We start from the raw sequence: 19,473 nt of genomic DNA on the forward strand, positions 1-19,473 counted from the left end.
AGCTAGTTAGTCAGTCAATCAATGTACCCATGATCAAAGTGAGCACATATCCTACATTATGTGTGTAATTTGGAGATGTCATTTTAGTATGCACAGTTACTTGTTAATAAACTTACTGACATACGACTCAATAAGAACCCAACTCTTTATGGTATGTGTTACATAGGCTAACATATAGAAGAACATGAAGAACAATAGTATTATTGTTGTTACTATTCTTGATGTCCTGACTGGTGCTGTAGAGTCAGGGGTTCAAATATCGTCACAACAATTAGTGCAATTTGAATTCAATTAATAAGTCAAAAACTAAAGCCAGTCTCAGCAATAGTGACTATGAAACTATCAATGATTGTGATAGAAATCAATGTGGTTCAATAATGTCTTACAGGGAAGAGAATCAGTTATTCTTGTCCTTGTGACTCTTAATTACTCTGAAATGGCCTATCAAGCTGTTCATTTCAAGGCAATTAGGGATTACCACCGATACTCACATCCTATGAAAATATAAAATAAGGGTCATTTGAAAAGAGGTCCCTTGCCCAAAGTTCCACGATGACTGTGCAACTGAAGTAATTTAAACCAATTAATGCAGTTCAAGGGCGAGGGTGGCTGATACTTGGATGGTGCTTTGAAGAGTCATACATCTGCTCCCTTTCACCCAATGTTGCTATACATAGCATTTGAGCATAATTAAACATCACTTTGATATCAATTTATGGGACAATTTAGTAGGCAGGGCTTGGCCTGTACTTTTGAATGTGCATTGTCTGTGCAGTGCTGACATGTAAAATGTGTAATTCAGTCAGAAAAAGATCATTGAAGCTAAGGAAGTGTCAAAAATAAATTCTGGTAACAGAGCGTAATGAGCACAGCCTGTAATGAATCTGAAGGTTTTCCATTTCAATTCACTGGAGTGCAGTATTGTGGGAACCAGTTCCACTCCCTGGTATTCTCATCAACTTCTGTGGATCAGAGCGAAGCTCTTCTGCACACTGATAGACACTTGTAGCTTATTAAAATACACACAAATTCAATTATAAACAAAAACATTTTTTATTTAGCAGAATCCAATCTTTTCTAAGTTTACACATGATTTCCCCATAGTTTTCACTCTCTCACTTCCCATGTTAACCTTTGAATCCATAGCTTCCCTCTGTTACTAAACCAGGAGCTACTGACAGTTCCTGGAAAATGGCACTTAGTTGTACTCTTTGGCCCACCTACCAGGTAGCTCTCCAGAGTCAAGTTGTGGAGGCTTTCTCTGATCAGCTTACTCTCCTCCCAGGAGGAGATGCACAGAACTTAATCTGTGTGAATAAGAACGTAAGCCACCATGAACCTTACACTGTGCTATGTCAATCTGTTATTTGACTCCATGGTAAGTTACACACATGCCTTAGAGTCTTGTTCCATTATATATGGAAAGGCAGGAATCTTGGTAAAATGCTGTGTGCTCATTTTCAGTTAAATTATCTCTTTTTGTCATATGATGAGACCGCATATCTCTTTTTCTTACAAACCCTCTTTTCCTGTCACAAGGCATGCAAAGTAAATGCCAATACAGCAGCAACAATGATTACTGGCATTAAAAGAAGATATAAATTCAAGGAATAAAGTTCACAAAGGCTATTGGCTGTAAGTGGATCTCAAATCCCTGAAATTTGGTAAGTTGAACCTTAATCTATATTGAATGTTGTGATGCATGCAGCCTACCTGTAGCCTATTGCAAAACGTAGTCTAACATGCTATTGCCTATTGTTTCATTATATCGCTATTGTATGATATAATTTTCCACCAACCTGCTCACTACCAGGACTGTGCCTATTCCATGATGCACTTATTGCAGTCATTTGAGATCCATACTCTTGTGAGTGAATGTTAAACAGGCTTTATTGAATATAACTATCTCCAGAGGATGTTACGTGAGAATGTCATCAGGGAGCTGACAGACCAGGCTCTGGATCATGTAAACTGGTGTGATTGAGAGCTGAATTTGACCACAAACTGGCTGAGTGTAATTTTTGTTGAATTTCACAGAGGTTTTCTCTGGGAGTTTTCTTGTGTGATTGTCTCAAACTAGCCTCATTAACTAGGTACAACAAATGTATGTCACCCTTCTCATTGATTTTCCCACTTGCCATTAGTGGAAGTACTTGCAACCTGCAGGAAATTCTGGGATCCCTGGTGCCAATGGCATGTTTAAAAGGACACTTTGTACCTAGTCAAGCACTGACAGTCTGGGCGTACCCTGCATAGCTGGAGACATTTGCCCTGGAAAAGGTGAACTTGGCACCATATTTTGTGGACAGGGACCTGGAAGTCCTGGTTGATGAATTGGTGCAGAGAAGAGACATCCTTTTCTCCCAGAACCACCTGTGGAGGCCATGACACCAGGCCCTGCCAGCCTGGTCCAGATTGCCACCTGCGTCGGTGTACTCTGTAACATCTGAAGGAAATCCCAGCACCTTCTCACTCCGAAAGGGTAACTGCAACCGTCTTCTGTCTGCAACGACATACCATCACTATCTGTGCTACTGCAACATCGAGAGCTGAAGGGCCTGTTCTGAGCAGTAATGTTCTATGTTCTATGCACCCACCTCACACCAAAGCTCATGGTGTACCAGCCTCACTACTGCCTGCAACATTTCCCCTCACACTCTCTCTCACCTCCTCCCAACCACCCCACACCCACCATTTTCATAGGAATAGAGGAACTGGAGGAGGCCATTCAGCCCGTTGAGGTTGCCCCACCATTCAATATGATCATGGCTGATCAAACACTTCAGTGCCTTTTGGCGGTACCAGAAGATCATCAAACCTCATGCAGTGCCGTGCTCAGTACCTTCAATGTTCTAATTACAACTAGACTGACATTCACTCACACAGCTGATGATGAAATTTGAACATATATCTACAAATCTGAGAAAACTTTTATAGTGAAGTGTTACTTACGTGCCCTCAGAAGGTAGTCTCCTTTCTCAGTGAAGCCTTGGGAAGGTTTCTGCAGCCGGGGTGCTTCCTACAGTGGAGTCCATTGGCACTGAGGATTTGGTCAGGTGAGCCCAGGGGCTTTTGTGTCTGGATGGTTGAGACATGCCACCTCCATCCTTTCTACTACTCTCAGCTTTTTAACAAATACCTCCTCATCCCCTCCCTACACAGCCCAATCCCGATGCATCCCCCTCTCCCACCTCCCAGTTGCCATCCCGTGGTTAAGTTTCTCCTCCAGGAAGACAGCCTGACCGGTGCGGCCTCCTTCCATTCACAAATTTTTAAGGCATATTCAGAGAGCACCTCAAAATGGAGGCACCTTCTCTCTGCATTTTCTATCTCAGTTTGCAGCCCCTGCTTCCAATGGTGGGAGTGCTGCAGAAGTGCCATTGCTGGAGGGTCCTCTATTAACCCTTTAATCCTTGACACTTCATCTGTTGTTCTACTTTGGATGGCAAGTGTACACTTTAGCCATTAATTGAAAAATCCTGTCATGTGTCGACATCTCATGTGGTGCAGAGCTCGAGTTTGGAAATTTTCCCCAATGTTTGGCTCCTGGGCCTAGCAGGAAATTCCAGGTTTGATTGGAATGCGAAACATCTTGGGGCAATTTGGTACGTTAAAGGTGCTACAGCAGTACAAGTTGTTGCTGTTAGGCTTTGCTAATGAATGCCATTTGTATGGGGCAGCACCAATGTTTATACCATCAGTGCACCAGAAAGGGGACCAAATCTGCTTACTTTATGCATCAAACTGTGGGAAATCTCTGACTGTGTGGAGCTTTTCTCTTGGTTTCTGCTGTTAGTTTTTTTTCTAATTTTCTAATTAGTAGAACAGTGTTATCCACTCGGGAAATTTAGCAAAAGTCTCATTCTGTTTGTAGACTCGAACAGTCAATTACAAAAGTGTAGACAAGCTCAACTGAATTTCTGATGAGGGCAGAAACATCAATATATCACAATTTTCTACAATGGACAAGTGCACTGATAAAGCAGAGCATCTAATTACATCTAACCTAAACTAAATTCGCCTCTTCACCCAGAACAATTTTGTCCACTGAGCTACAGAAGACACAAACTGAGGCAGGCTCCTTGGGACCTGAGTGAACTTGAGGACTGAGCAGTGGTGTTTCTCTGTAACCAGATTAAAGAATTGAACAAAAAAATACAGCTGAAGGACTAAGAAGAAAGCATAAGAGGAAAAGACTGGATTCAGCAAGTTTGAAAAAAAGTGCAAAGGTAAAGGAAAACATTTTTAAGTTGGACATTTTAAATGCCTTGAATTACTAAAAGTCGAAGGAAGTGAGCTTTCACAATTTTAATAGTTATTTTCAGTGCCAGAAGGGATGATTGTCTGAACTGAATAATTATGATTTCATTCAAAGGACACTTAAGCTTGAAGTGACTAGACTTAACTTGCTTTGATAAGTTAATTAATGTCTATGACACAAATACATCAATTTCAACACGTCAATGGTGAGGTAAATAGTGGAATAGCTTTTGCAGAGTTACCCGTAGAACAGAATATCTCAGACTGCAGCTTTAGCATAGTGACATCAAATTGTATATCTAATCAAGCTTGAAGTTGCTTACTTATAAAAAACATCACTACACTATTAATTTTGGCAATAAAGTCTGGTAACACATTTTGGATTAACCTCTAACAAACATATTTGATGTAACAGGGTGATCAACAATTGTATAATGTCGATTTATCAACCTGTAAATTGCTTTGCCAGATGGGCAGCCATTGACAGCACCCCTTTAAATACACAATTTCTGTGCATGATGCCATTGCTCTGGAAGACTCCAGAGTTGAGCACTAGTTCATGTAATATATAAAGCATATTGCATGCTTATGTTGATAATTAAGACTGAAGATTCGCGACAAAAATATTTTTTGGGAAGCTACCGTGTCTTTATGAATGCACCTCTATTTTTGGCTGTTTTTTGGGATGGTTTTTGAAGTTAGGTTTGGTTCTGAGATACTTTCAATTGTCCCTGATGTCAAGGAATGCCACTTTTATGAAAACGGCTCAGCCAGGAAACCATCCATATGCAACCTTCCAGCTCCTCATTGCTGCAGATTCCACAGTGCCAGGATTTTGTTTTTCTTTTTAACAAACACTTCAGCATTTTCCCACAGTCTTAGCCTGACATTTTTAATGCCATTCTCTGAGGGATGTTCCAATTCTATATTATTTTCCTTGACAAACAAAGCCAATTTTAAATTTACTCAGGGAATACTTGTATTTAATATAGCCTTTTCTGGTGCTGTTTCCTGCTACAGTAAATCCCATTAATAACAAATGTGCTGGGACCAGTAAAATGATTCTTCACATCCCGACATTCAAAATATGGAAGTTTAAATTCTTTTGCTGACTAATTTTGATTAAATTCTCAGGGAAAATTAATTGGGTGTTGGTAATAACAATAGTGATTGCAATTGTTTGGGTTTTATAATTCCATATTCAGTGGAGGTTGGGATAAGAGGCTATGAGAAGGTATGTTGGGAAAAGGCTGCAAAAAGTTATCCATTGATTTGGAATACTGGAGTACTGAAAGTGAAACAATATCTTCTGTCCATACCTGTGCTGCAACTCTTGTATCGTCCACAAAAATCTGATGTAAAGTGGTTTTTTTGGGGAAGTGTGGAGTGTGGTGTGATTTAGTTAAGGTTGATAAAATAAAGAAGAATTTAAACTGTTTTGTTCGATAGTTTATTTGAATGAATGGGTTTTGAAGATGTGGGAAGGTTTGGGACGCGGAAGAGATGGTGGTGGTAGGGCCACAATCTCAAATTATAACAAGACAGAATAGGGCTAGATATTCGGACGTCTTTCCTTTTCCAGAAAAGATTGGGCTTGTGGTGAACATTACTTCATTCAGATCCTTTAAGGTCGTGTTGGACATTTTTCTGACTCTGGCAGAGATTAACCCTAACCCTAACCCTCAGAGACAATCTAACCGCCACTCCTTGACTTTCAATGGTGTTACTATCGCTGATTCCCCACTATCAACATCCTGGGACTTATGATTGACCAGAAACTCAACTGGGATCACCATATAAATACAATGGCTACAAGACCAGGCCAGAGGCTAGGAATACTGCAGCAAATAACTCACTTCCTGACATCTGAAGCCTGTCTGCCATCTCCAAAGTACAAGCCCAGAATGTAATGGAATAATCACCATTTTCTTGGATGGTGAATGGTTAATGATTTTATTGTCAAGTGAATTTTACAGAGAAAAATGCAGTGAAAAGCTTCCACTGTCCCATGATTCTGGTGCCATTTTGAATAGTTTAAGAATAAAAAGAAGTTTAAAGACAGATGTGTAACCCTTCTGCCAACACTTCTCCACTGCCAGCGCTGGACGCAACCAATGACCGTTAGAACTTGCCGCTCCTCAGGCACCATCTTCCGCCATGGGGCTCACCTTGCCGATGTTGCCTCCAAATATGTAGCAGCTGATACTGGGTCCCATACTTGCCCCTCTGCCAGCTGCATTCTCAATGCCTCTGCCAGAGTCTCGCACCAGGCTGGACAGCCATCTTGCCATCATCTGCCAGAGCCCCGCTCTGGGCTCACCTGCCGTTGTCCTGCTCTGGACACTGATGAAGTCACCTTCCTACTGCCTTTGGCCTTCTTTATTGATGCCATCGCCGCCAATGCCACCACAACCATGCTCTCCCCAGAAAGTAAAAAAAAATGAGCAAAAGCAGAAAAGCGGATGGAGTGAATGAGCCCCAGGCATTGGAGCCCGGATGCTGTCTACTCCACTGCCGCCATCTTGAGTGTAGCTCTGAAAACACTAATGAAGCTCAACACCCTCTGGGACAAAGTAGCCCACTTCATTAACGTTACATCCACAAACATCCACTCCACCCACCGATGCTCAGTAGCAGCAGTGTGTACTATTTCTAAGATGTACTGTAGAAATTCACTAAAGATCCTTAGACAGCACCTTCCAAGCTCACAAACGCTTCCATCTAGAAGAACAAGATCTGCAGATGCGTAGGAACAAACCCACTGGCACACTCCCCTCCAAAACACTCGCCATCCTAATTTGTAAATCTATTCCCGTTCCTTCACTGTCACTGGGTCAAAATTCTGGAATTCCCTCACTAAATGCAATATGGGTCAACCTACATAACATAGACCGTAGTGGTTCAAGAAGGCAGCTCACCACCACCATCTTCTCAGGAGCAAATAAAAACAGGCAATAAATGCTGGCAATGCCCACAACCCATATCCTACGAGTGAATAAAAAGAAAACCTTTGTATAAGAATCCGGAATGGAACATCTTATCGGGGCATTGTGGTCTACTGGAATCAATCTGTTCAGTAAGGGACTTTGAAAGGAATTTTTCAGACTTCATCCCCCACACCTGCTTTTCCTTGAAGATTACATCATTGTATGTATCAAAGAGCAAGACATCAGGATAGGATTGGCTTACCATTTTAGACCTACCTTGAATTCATTTTTGAATATTAGGCTAAATTTACCATCAAAGTGGAGACTTCCTAGTCAGCCATGCATGGTACCTCTCAAGTTGTCACCATTTATCTCTCTGAAACCGAGAGAGATGCCTATGGTCCATTTACACACCTTCAAAATGGGAAATGTAGGCACAATGCAATAAAGGCAAGATTTCATGCAGAAACCTGATTTGTTTTTGTTTATGGCTATCATATCAACTCTCTGTTCATGAAAGCAAGATTTCCACTGAAATAAACATTAGCAAATATAAAAAAATGCAGATTGGAAGCAGACAAGCTATTTCAAATCTTGCAAATTGTAATGACTTGATATCTTAGGGCTGGAAAAATATTTTGCAAGTTACTCACTGTTTGGCAAGTAAGTCTTTCACCTGAATGAACTTACCATTGCCAAAAAATCTGTTGCTTGAATTTTAACTGTGGGAAATGAATTCTAAATGCACCTTTGGTTTCACCTGTGAATTATATTCTAGGGCAGGGGAAAGATGTGCAACAGACAGCTTTAATATTTTATAAGAAATGTAGGTCTAGACCAAAAATTGGAGTCTGAAAGCCCACATGTCCTATAATGTCCTGCATTATAATGCAGGAGAGGAGTTGGGCCTCAGGATACTTCATACATCTTAAGCAATAAAGAGATGATACTAATTTCTATGTAGGCAAACCTTGGGAGAGCTGGTGGTGAGTGATAATGTCCCTGGACTAGTCTTGTAGAACCCAGGTCAATATTCTGTGGATGTGGTTTCAAATCTCACCATTGCAGCTGGTGAAATTTTAATTCAAGAAAAAATCTGCAATAGAGAGCTTGCCTGATGGTGACAATGTAACCACTGAATCTTCTGATTCACTAGTGACCGATTCAGACGGAAAACTGCTATTCCAACCGACATCTGACTCCAGACACATAGTGATGTGATTGACTCTTAACTGGTCTCTGGGCAATTAGGGATCCGCAATTAACGCTGGCTTAGCCAGGGATGCTCATAGCCTGTGAATGAATTAAGAAAGAGTTTATTCAAACTGTTTTAAAATGTTTACTCCATGCTTTAAATTTGGTTCCAGCTCTTTCCAGTATCTTTTCTATTTTTCTCTGAGTTCAAATCCAAGCTTATCTAATCAAGCACCCCGAGCATTAAGAACAAATGCTCATATAATCAAAAGCAGAACAACTGAGCCATTGATAACTACAAATGGGACTTCTACTAAGATATTTGGAAAATACATGGAAAAAGCATGCTGCAACCATGATACTAAATCTCTACAAAACATCAGTCTGGTCCCACCTTGAGCATTTTGTCCAAATCTGGGCACAATATTGTAGGTGAAGACTCCGGAGCCATTACAGAAGTGAGTAATCAGATGAGGATTACAGCTATATAGATGGACTGGATTTGCTGGGATTGCTCACCTTAAAACAGATGAGGCTAAAACAGCTTGGAAGATGTTTCTAAAGTCATGGAATATTTAGATAGGCTAAGTCAAGAGCAGCTGTTTCCAATGGATGAATCACCACAGGGCATAAAATGATTGGCATTAAAAAAATCAGAGGTCACATGAGGCAAAACCATTTAAAGCAACAATTGGTTAGAATTTGGAGCTCAGATAGGAAATTGGCTTCAGAAACAATACTAGCTTTCACATGGAAAATATACAAATATTTGAAGGAGAACATTTTTAGGAATATGGGGAAAAAGTTGAACAATGAGATTAACTGAATTACTTCTTGAAAGAGCTAGCACAATTACAATGGACCAAATGTTTCTGTGTTGTAGCCTTCTACAATTCTGCAATGCACCTGGAATTGCTCAGAAAATGCCCAATCTCCCACTTGCATTGAGGCACTACTCTAGAAATAATAATGCTCACAAGGAAACTAATTCAACCCATGCCAGTTTGACAAGTGATCTACACCTATCTCAACTACTGAGGACCAACAGAAAGAAAAGGTGGTAGGTATTCCAGCTTCTTGCCGGTCCTGATGTCATTCAGAAAGAGGGCAGAAATGCAAAACATCTGTCTCAATGCCTGAGGAAGGTCAGCACCTGGCCAAACAAGACTGAGACCTATTGAAATAAGGCTCCAACTCTGTTCTTGCCTGTGCCAATAACTCAGGAGGGTAAAACAAAAGGTCAAAGGATAACATACAAAGTTGTTTGATTTAACATTGATTCAGAGGCACATGGATTTGTTTTTCAAATGTTGCATTGAGGTTGAAAATACAGAATAATGTCCAAAATCCCTTGAAGGCAGAAAAGAGACATTGTTGTTCTGTTAGAAAAACAGAGAGTTACGAAGCCCTTTGCAGAATGGTAGACTGAAAATGTGTCTCCACTGAAGGAGTGTTGGAGGTTTTACCAGGCAGAGGGGTTTCATAGTGCTAACTGCCTCAAAAACTTTGAGTAATGTGTCACGGCTTCTCAAGCTTTGCTTTTTTGTGGGTTCTGAGGAAAGGGAAAGTGGATAAATAGTTAGCACTGGCAAGGATGGATCAAATAGCTCAGACGTGTACTGAAAGACTGTGATTAGTGGGTCAGCTGTACTAGTAGCCAGTCACAGATTAGAAGAGTCAACCAGCCTTTATCTCGTTTCAAGAACTTGACATGTCATTAATTACATTACATGTCACAAGGCTCTTTGAACTCACTGAGGGCACACAGTTCTTGTAGAAAACAGTTCAACTAAAATTAAGGCAATACTAGTTTACCCAGGAGGTGCTCCTTTCACACCATTTGCAGGCATGTATGTGCTTTGTAAATTGAGTCAGATGGAAGTGTTTATAACTCTCTCAATGAATACAGAATACTTTATTCCCATAGATTCACAAAGTCTTTCAGTTTCATTTTAATAGTGATTTTAGCACAACATATAGAGTGTGAAGATTTCCCTTTATGGGAAAGCTGCCCGAATGTGGAAAAAAGGAATTTTTTTTTGTATAATGTAGGTATAAAAAGTAGGAAAAAATACATATCACAGCTTTATACCTTTCTGGAAATAACTTGGCTGAATTATTACACCTTAAAGGGCTAACTCAATTTTGTTGATCAAATTAGAATTAAAACTTTACTGTTAATTACCATAGATATTGCTGCAAGATTGAGAAAAATGTGAGGATGTGCGTTTACAGTTTCCATGTAGTTTTAGACATTTTGAGTTCATAAAATATATAAATACAAGACATTTATTTTTACTGTGCCTAGAAGCTGAATCCTTCTGAATAGATAATAAAATGTGAGGCTGGATGAACACAGCAGGCCAAGCAGTATCTCAGGAGCACAAAAGCTGACGTTTCGGGCCTAGACCCTTCATCAGAGAGGGGGATGGGGAGAGGGAACTGGAATAAATAGGGAGAGAGGGGGAGGCGGACCGAAGATGGAGAGTAAAGAAGATAGGTGGAGAGAGTATAGGTGGGGAGGTAGGGAGGGGAAAGGTCAGTCCAGGGAAGACGGACAGGTCAAGGAGGTGGGATGAGGTTAGTAGGTAGATGGGGGTGTGGCTTGGGGTGGGAGAAAGGGATTGGTGAGAGGAAGAACTGGTTAGGGAGGCAGAGACAGGTTGGACTGGTTTTGGGATGCAGTGGGTGGGGGGCGAAGAGCTGGGCTGGTTGTGTGGTGCAGTGGGGGGAGGGGACGAACTGGGCTGGTTGAGGGATGCAGTTGGGGAAGGGGAGATCTTGAAACTGGTGAAGTCCACATTGATACCATTAGGCTGCAGGGTTCCCAGGCGGAATATGAGTTGCTGTTCCTGCAACCTTCGGGTGGCGTCATTGTGGCACTGCAGGAGGCCCATGATGGACATGTCATCTAAAGAATGGGAGGGGGAGTGGAAATGGTTTGCGACTGGGAGGTGCAGTTGTTTGTTGCGAACTGAGCGGAGGTGTTCTGCAAAGCGGTCTCCAAGCCTCCGCTTGGTTTCCCCAATGTAGAGGAAGCCACACCGGGTATAGTGGATGCAGTATACCACCTTGGCAGATGTGCAGGTGAACCTCTGCTTAATGTGGAATGTCATCTTGGGGCCTGGGATAGGGGTGAGGGAGGAGGTGTGGGGGCAAGTGTAGCATTTCCTGCGGTTGCAGGGGAAGGTGCCGGGTGTGGTGGGGTTGGAGGGCAGTGTGGAGCGAACAAGGGAGTCACGGAGAGCGTGGTCTCTCCGGAAAGCAGACAGGGGTGGGGATGGAAAAATGTCTTGGGTGGTGGGGTCGGATTGTAAATGGCGGAAGTGTCGGTGGATGATGCGTTGTATCCGGAGGTTGGTAGGGTGGTGTGTGAGAACGAGGGGGATCCTCTTTGGGCGGTTGTGGTGGGGGCGGGGTGTGAGGGATGTGTTGCGGGAAATACGGGAGACGCGGTCAAGGGCGTTCTCGATTACTGTGGGGGGAAAGTTGCGGTCCTTAAAGAACTTGGACATCTGGGATGTGCGGGAGTAGAATGTCTTATCGTGGGAGCAGATGCGGCGGAGGCGGAGGAATTGGGAATAGGGGATGGAATTTTTGCAGGAGGGTGGGTGGGAGGAGGTGTATTCTAGGTCGCTGTGGGAGTCAGTGGGCTTGAAATGGACATCAGTTACAAGCTGGTTGCCTGAGATGGAGACTAAGAGGTCCAGGAAGGTGAGGGATGTGCTGGAGATGGCCCAGGTGAACTGAAGGTTGGGGTGGAAGGTGTTGGTGAAGTGGATGAACTGTTGGAGCTCCTCTGGGGAGCAAGAGGCGGCGCCGGTACAGTCATCAATGTAACGGAGGAAGAGGTGGGGTTTGGGGCCTGTGTAGGTGCGGAAGAGGGACTGTTCCACGTAACCTACAAAGAGGCAGGCATAGCTGGGGCCCATGCGGGTGCCCATGGCCACCCCTTTAGTCTGAAGGAAGTGGGAGGAGTCAAAAGAGAAGTTGTTGAGGGTGAGGACGAGTTCAGCTAGGTGGATGAGGGTGTCGGTGGAGGGGGATTGGTCGGGACTGCGGGACAGGAAGAAGCGGAGGGCCTTGAGGCCATCTGCATGCAGAATGCAGGTGTATAGGGACTGGATGTCCATGGTGAAGATGAGGTGTTGGGGGCCAGGGATGCATGCGGAATGCAGGTGTGTAGGGACTGGATGTCCATGGTGAAGATGAGGTGTTGGGGGCAAGGGAATTGGAAGTCCAGGAGGAGGTGGAGGGCGTGGGTGGTGTCACGGACGTAGGTGGGAAGTTCCTGGACCAAAGGGGAGAAACTGGAGTCCAGATAGGTGGAGATGAGTTCGGTGGGACAGGAGCAGGCTGAGACGATGGTTCGACCAGGGCCTCCAACACCACCACACCCGGCACCTTCCCCTGCTACCGCAGGAAATGCTACACTTGCCCCCACACCTCCTCCCTCACCCCTATCCCAGGCCCCAAGATGACATTCCACATTAAGCAGAGGTTCACCTGCACATCTGCCAATGTGGTATACTGCATCCACTGTACCCGGTGTGGCTTCCTCTACATTGGGGAAACCAAGCGGAGGCTTGGAGACCGCTTTGCAGAACACCTCCGCTCAGTTCGCAACAAACAACTGCACCTCCCAGTCGCAAACCATTTCCACTTCCCCTCCCATTCTTTAGATGACATGTCCATCATGGGCCTCCTGCAGTGCCACAATGATGCCACCTGAAGGTTGCAGGAACAGCAACTCATATTCCGCTTGGGAACCCTGCAGCCTAATGGTATCAATGTGGACTTCACCAGTTTCAAGATGTCCCCTTCCCCAACTGCATCCCTAAACCAGCCCAGTTCGTCCCCTCCCCCCACTGCACCACACAACCAGCCCAGCTCTTCGCCCCCACCCACTGCATCCCAAAACCAGTCCAACCTGTCTCTGCCTCCCTAACCGGTTCTTCCTCTCACCCATCCCTTTCTCCCACCCCAAGCCGCACCCCCATCTATCTACTAACCTCATCCCACCTCCTTGACCTGTCCGTCTTCCCTGGACTGACCTATCCTCTCCCTACCTCCCCACCTATATTCTCTCCACCTATCTTCTTTTCTCTCCATCTTCGGTCCGCCTCCCCCTCTCTCCCTATTTATTTCAGTTCCCTCTCCCCATCCCCCTCTCTGATGAAGGGTCTAGGCCCGAAACGTCAGCTTTTGTGCTCCTGAGATGTTGCTGGGCCTGCTGTGTTCATCCAGCCTCACATTTTATTATCTTGGAATTCTCCAGCATCTGCAGTTCCCATTATCTCTCCTTCTGAATAGAACTCCTTTCTCTCATTAGTTTGCCATCCAAGCTTCAATTTTCTTCTATATTTGTCCCCTGCCCTGTTATAATACATTGTTTTTAATTAACAAATGAAACTGCATGCCAATGTATTAAAATCTCATCCTGAGGAGATGCACAGTGCAGAGATTGATTCTGCCAGGTCTTTGTGAAGGAAGGTTTATTATCACATCCGAACTCTAGGAACTGTGCACAGCTAGAACAAACTGCAACTTCCAGGCATTTAAACCTCATGTGTGCTATCATCCATATCAGTGTTTCTCAAATTAGAGTCTGTGGAACTCTGTGATAGTCTTTGTCTACAAAGATATTCAAGGGTTCTGCAAAATATTGTGAAATGTAAGCCAGGAGTGGAGTATAGCTACATATACAGTGCCACATATGCAGTGCAGTGCTTTCTGGCTGTCTCATCTATGAAGGGAGGGTGCAAAGCTAGATAGATTCTACAGTAAGATGCAGGCACAACTATCTCACTGATCTCTATAGGTAAGTTTTTTTTCAAATCCAAGTACTCTTTACACATTGTGCTGTCATAGATGAGCATTATGTGTGACATGAGAGTGGAACTAATTGGTCACTTCTTTCAAAATGTTAGCTCAGGCAATAATGGGTTGAATGGCTTATATACATACTGAAAAAATCTATGAATAATGGGGCAGCCATACCAGTAGCCAGTCACAAACTACAAGTAACAGCCAGCCTTTATTTCCTTTTGTGGCTTTATAATTTAGATGGAACCGAGAGTATTAATCTATTTGAAAAGAAGTCCATTGACCAAATACATTTTGGTTATTCAGCTTGGCATTTTTTGAGTTATCTTGATAGATATTTGTTCTGTTTGTGTACATTTCTAACCTGGTGTTAATCACACACTGTGGGCCTTGGTTTTTCAACCAGGTTAGAAAAGAACCACATTCATAGCTTTATTTATCTGTCTTATTTTCAAGCCACCTTTTGTGGATATTCTCCGACAATATTTTTCTCTCTTGCTCTCTTTCTCTGTCTCACTTGTGCATGCATCACACCACCTTCTATGTAAAGTGCAAAGTAAATATTCATTCTTCATTGCACGCCAGTCTTCCCGAAAGATTTGTTTCCTCCTTAGTGTCCATGACAGATTAGAGTGGAGACCTAAGTCATTATACCCTCTGTGATATAACATGTATGATTTATTTAAATTGAAATATAATTTTGTTCAAATTTACATTCGAAATAGTGGTATGTTTTCTCTGCGTGAGAAGGGGTTCCATAGTTGAGTATTTCTGAAGCTATGATGATTTCATTAAAAATACCGCAATGAGAAAAATAGTTCTTGGAGGCTAATAGGAATTTGTCTATATTGAGAGAAATTTTAATGGGTGAACTAAGTAAACAATGTTGTTTTCAGTTAGAAGGTTCTGGAAATGATATAATTTTGATTAGTGGAAGTATCTATAGCTTGAAAAAAAAATCTTCTGGGTTTCAGTTTAGCTAAAGCTGGATGCGTCAAACAATTGCTCCTGAGAAAGAAGAAAATTTAGAACTGTTAAGAAAGCGATTACCTTGGAGTAAGGAGTCTAATTTTAATGTTCCAGGCCAGAAGTATTTGGCTAAAATCTTGAAGGATTTGAATGACGCTGAGAAAGTCTACGCTCAGCGGAATGAAAAATTAAGAAAGAGAAATTCAGTCTCAAACATAGATGTTTGAATACTATGGGATTAATGGGATTATATTGTGTGATGTGTTTTGAAATGTTTAAAAGGTGCGTTATAAGTAAATCATCCTGTTTATTCTATTTTAACTTGACTTCTATTGCTTTATATTGCTAATTCTATCAATAAACTTCTGTTTTATTGTTAAGACCACATTTGCAGCTTTATGTACTTATGTTTCAGTAAAAATGACCTCATTAAAACCAAAAAACCCACATGATCTATCAAGCCAGATTTCAGCCTGAAATCTGACTTGTTCAATAATAACATCATCTGGGATCATAACAACTGAAAGTTGAACAGTCTACATTATTAAATTTCTATGTTAGTGAATGAAAAGATTTTGAAATAACTTTTATTTTAATAATTTTAATTTATCTTTCAACTTCCCATTCACTGCTGATTCTGCTCTCTACATGTTTTGCTCCTGATGTCTCAGTCCTTGACCCTCCCTCTCACCATCAATAGTCCAGTTTACAGACTCTCCTACTCCCTAACCCTTTCAGTTATCATGGACTCTTCTTCTCCCTAAAATTCTCATTCTGTGCTTATCTGGATTACTGTTTACCTCTCTGGAAACTTTGTTGTGAGTGACAATTCTGGAGATCAGTGGTGAGAGTCAACAAAAGCAGTTTAAACTTCTATGAGACAAACTACAAGCTAGAGAGACAATCAGATGGAGGGCAGAGGCTATGAACTGGAGAATCAGCAATAAGAAGGAGGGTCAGTGAATGTCAAAGGCTGCTTTATAATAGCGTCAGTCAGGTGACACAGCTGGAAGACAGCCTTGGCCTGAAACAACGTTAAAACAAAACTTCTTTTTCAATTGTTCATGGAATACATGCATCACTAAAGGGCAAGAATTTATTTCCCACCTTTAATTCTCCCTGAACTGAGTGGCTTGCTAGGCCATTTAAGAGTTAACAACACTGCTGTGGATCTGGTGTCGCATATATACGCAATGAGACAAGGATAGCAGATTTCCTTTCCTAATGGCCATTAGTGAACTACATGGGTATTTACAGCAATCAACAATGATTACGTGGTCAGCAGTAGATTAATTTTTAAATTCCAGATTCTTATGAATTCAAATTTCACTATTTGTCATGATGGGATTTGAAACCATCTCCCTAAAACACTACAGCACCATCTCCCCATGATGTTTAATATCAAATGCTGAGATGGGCTCCATTAGCTGACTAATATTAAAGAATGTCCTAAACCAGGGCAACTTAAACAGGGGTTTGCTGCAAATATTAATCTGATCCAGAATTGATACAAATCTCTAGGCCTGCATTAAACACTGTTAGAACCTATAGGGCTTTCTACTAGTAATTCACAAGTTTCCCTCATATTGACTTCCATTAAACCTTATAAAACAGAAGAAAAATAAGGCCTACTTTTGCTGAATTCTGCACTGAACTCATTTGGAGCAGGTTGATGTGAAGGGTTAAGCAAAGTGCTTGGTGAAGGATATTACGCTGCTGTCAGTAAATGGGGATTTTTAAAAAAATGATTTAGAAGAAGTTGTTGAGTCCTGTGAAATGCCTACTCTAGACTGATACTCCTGAACTCGCGCCCCCCCCTCCCCCTGCCCCACCGCCCCCACACCTACAGTACCACAGAATGGAATTTGGATAAAATAACTAGGAACAGGCCTGATATGTTTTGATGGACAACCTCCCACATTGTCTGATAGAAGAAACATAAACGTATTTGCAAATTTAGTCTCCAGCTTTTTAATTACTGTCTGAAATTCTCTTCATTTCCTTTCTCATAATATAAACTGAGAAGTCAAAATATAATTTAAAATCAGTTGAAATTGTGCATGGAAGAATGCAGGGTTTTGTTAGTATGTAGTCACATCAAGACCTAGCTGTGTTAAGAATACAATTAATGAATGAAAAGCATATAAACATACACCTTAAATAGCCAATTACCAGATCAACTCTTTGTCTACTGCTTTTCTTTTGTGGTTATAGCTTGCTGTCTCTATTGCCTCTTGCAGGCCATTCATGCACTAATGCAAGACTGGTCTACATACACGAATGATCCACTTGTTCATGCACAGATACAAGACTGCTTCACATTTATTCATACGTGCCGGACCATTTCACAAGGTCATGCTGAAATGTACGGAAAGTCCACTTGGTCGAACATGATTGGAAGATTGGTTTGCTCACTCATGGTAAATACGAGATGTGTTCACTTACTCACTGATCAATGTTGAATTGTTCCAAGTATGTGCCAGTCTTTAATTGAAATTCAATCAATGGAAACTCATTCAGATTTCCATTTCTCCAAACCTCCCGCTCAAAATTACTAGAAATAAACAAACTGGTAAGAAATGGGTTAACTGAAGTTTTACATGATTTCTTATGAATTTCACGCTTATTTTTCAAAAGATCCTGCATATTTTACTCCCTGTCACATACTCTCTGTTTACAGTGTTAGCAGTTGTATATTTCTATTTGAAACACACTTTTAAAAATTGTGTTTTGATTTTAAAAGGAAGACAGGCTGTGTAATCCTAAAGAAAATGTCAGTGGCTGGTACAGGTTTTAGTTCCACGCTTTCAAAAGTGAAAGCTAATCACTGAAATCAATGTTTCTGTCAGCAGTATCACTGAAGCCAAGTCATTTCCAACTCAGTCCCTCTCCAGAAACAATCACACTGTCGTCAGCAGATCACGCATCTTTCAGATTTATTATTTCCACCAAAAAGTAATAGACCGTGTCAGTGAGGCTAATTTCCTTCCGTTCTTTCGCCAGTGCAAGTCAACTTTTAATGTACCATTCATAGACAAATGCTTCTGTTCATATTCCAATGTAGAACTAGTAATGGAGGAGAAAAGATTTCTGATTTCCTTCCAGGCAGATTTCCAAAGTTTCAGAAACAGTTTTAAAGCAGAGTTGTGACAAACGCTTGACTCTATTGTATCTATCATCTGCTTTACATTAACTAAGGGTACAATATAAAGCTGAAGAAACAAATTGAAGCAGCGAGCTGACAAAAGAAATTCTAAATCAGTACTTTGAGATGAATGTAACAGATGAAGTGATAAGGTCAGAGATTTCAGTCAAGCTCCATCTTCCAACAAGTCTTGACCTGCTGTATTTGGCCTGTCTTATGAAAATCTGATGATGTAGTGGTAGCATCATTGGATTAGTCATCCAGAGATCTAGTCTATTGCTTTAGGTTTGGGGGTGTAAACTAATTCAAGGCAGCTGATGGAATTTAATTTCAATTAATAAAACTGGAATTGAAAACAAGTTTCAGTAATGATGATCATGAAATTATCATCAACGGTTGTAAAAATCAATCGATTTCACTAATGTTTTTTAGGGAAGGAAAGCTGCCATCCTTACCTGGTCTGGCCTACATGGCTGCAGAATTTCTCAGTGATGTGCTTGACTCTTAACTGCCCTCTGAAATGGCCAAGCAAGCTGTTCAGTTCAAGGACAAACACAGACAGGAAACAATTTCTGGCCTTGCTCGCCACACTCACATATCCTGAAAGAACATTAGAAATCTGTCGACAACTTCAATTTAAGTATTTCCATTGGGCTGGGTGAAAACTTTGCAAAAGCCTGAACAATGTAAGAATGTGAACAGAGACTGTTGAGGAAGAAAACTCGATGGTGAAATTCGGTGACATGCAAAGTTTGTTGAGAATTACTGAAAGTCTTAGGTAAAAATGAAAATGAGGAAAATGCAGAACTAATGAGCTGGCATCTTAAAGAGAGGCGTTAAAATTAAATTCTTTGACAGAACGGTTTAAAGATGCGTGAAAATTGTCTTTGGTAGAATATTAAATATCAATTTTGCACTGTGTTCAACTACATAGGAGAGGGAACATCTTGAAATTGAGGGGTCCAAACACCTCAAAGAAACTGACTTGCATTGTATTTCAACAATGATTTCACCAATCATTTCATAGAATCCCTACAGTGTGGAAATAGGCCATTCAGCCCAACAAGTCCATACCAACCCTATGAAGAGCATCATAGCCAGACTCACCAACACCCCCTCAACCTTATCCCTGTAACCCTACATATCCCGTGG

The 19,473-nt window shown here is 41.7% G+C and overlaps 1 long non-coding RNA gene across 1 annotated transcript in view; it reads left to right on the plus strand.

Moving 5' to 3' along the window:
- Nucleotides 1-1,548: 1,548 nt before the first annotated feature.
- The window catches only part of LOC125466434 (uncharacterized), a 69,714-nt gene continuing 51,789 nt past the window's right edge, over nt 1,549-19,473 (plus strand). Inside the window, exons 1-2 of the long non-coding RNA XR_007250451.1 lie at nt 1,549-1,664; nt 4,034-4,229. This is a non-coding gene — a long non-coding RNA (uncharacterized LOC125466434). The remainder of the gene's footprint in view (nt 1,665-4,033; nt 4,230-19,473) is intronic.

Source organism: Stegostoma tigrinum, chromosome 31, assembly GCF_030684315.1.
Source record: "Stegostoma tigrinum isolate sSteTig4 chromosome 31, sSteTig4.hap1, whole genome shotgun sequence".
In the NCBI taxonomy this organism is placed as follows: Eukaryota; Metazoa; Chordata; class Chondrichthyes; order Orectolobiformes; family Stegostomatidae; genus Stegostoma; species Stegostoma tigrinum.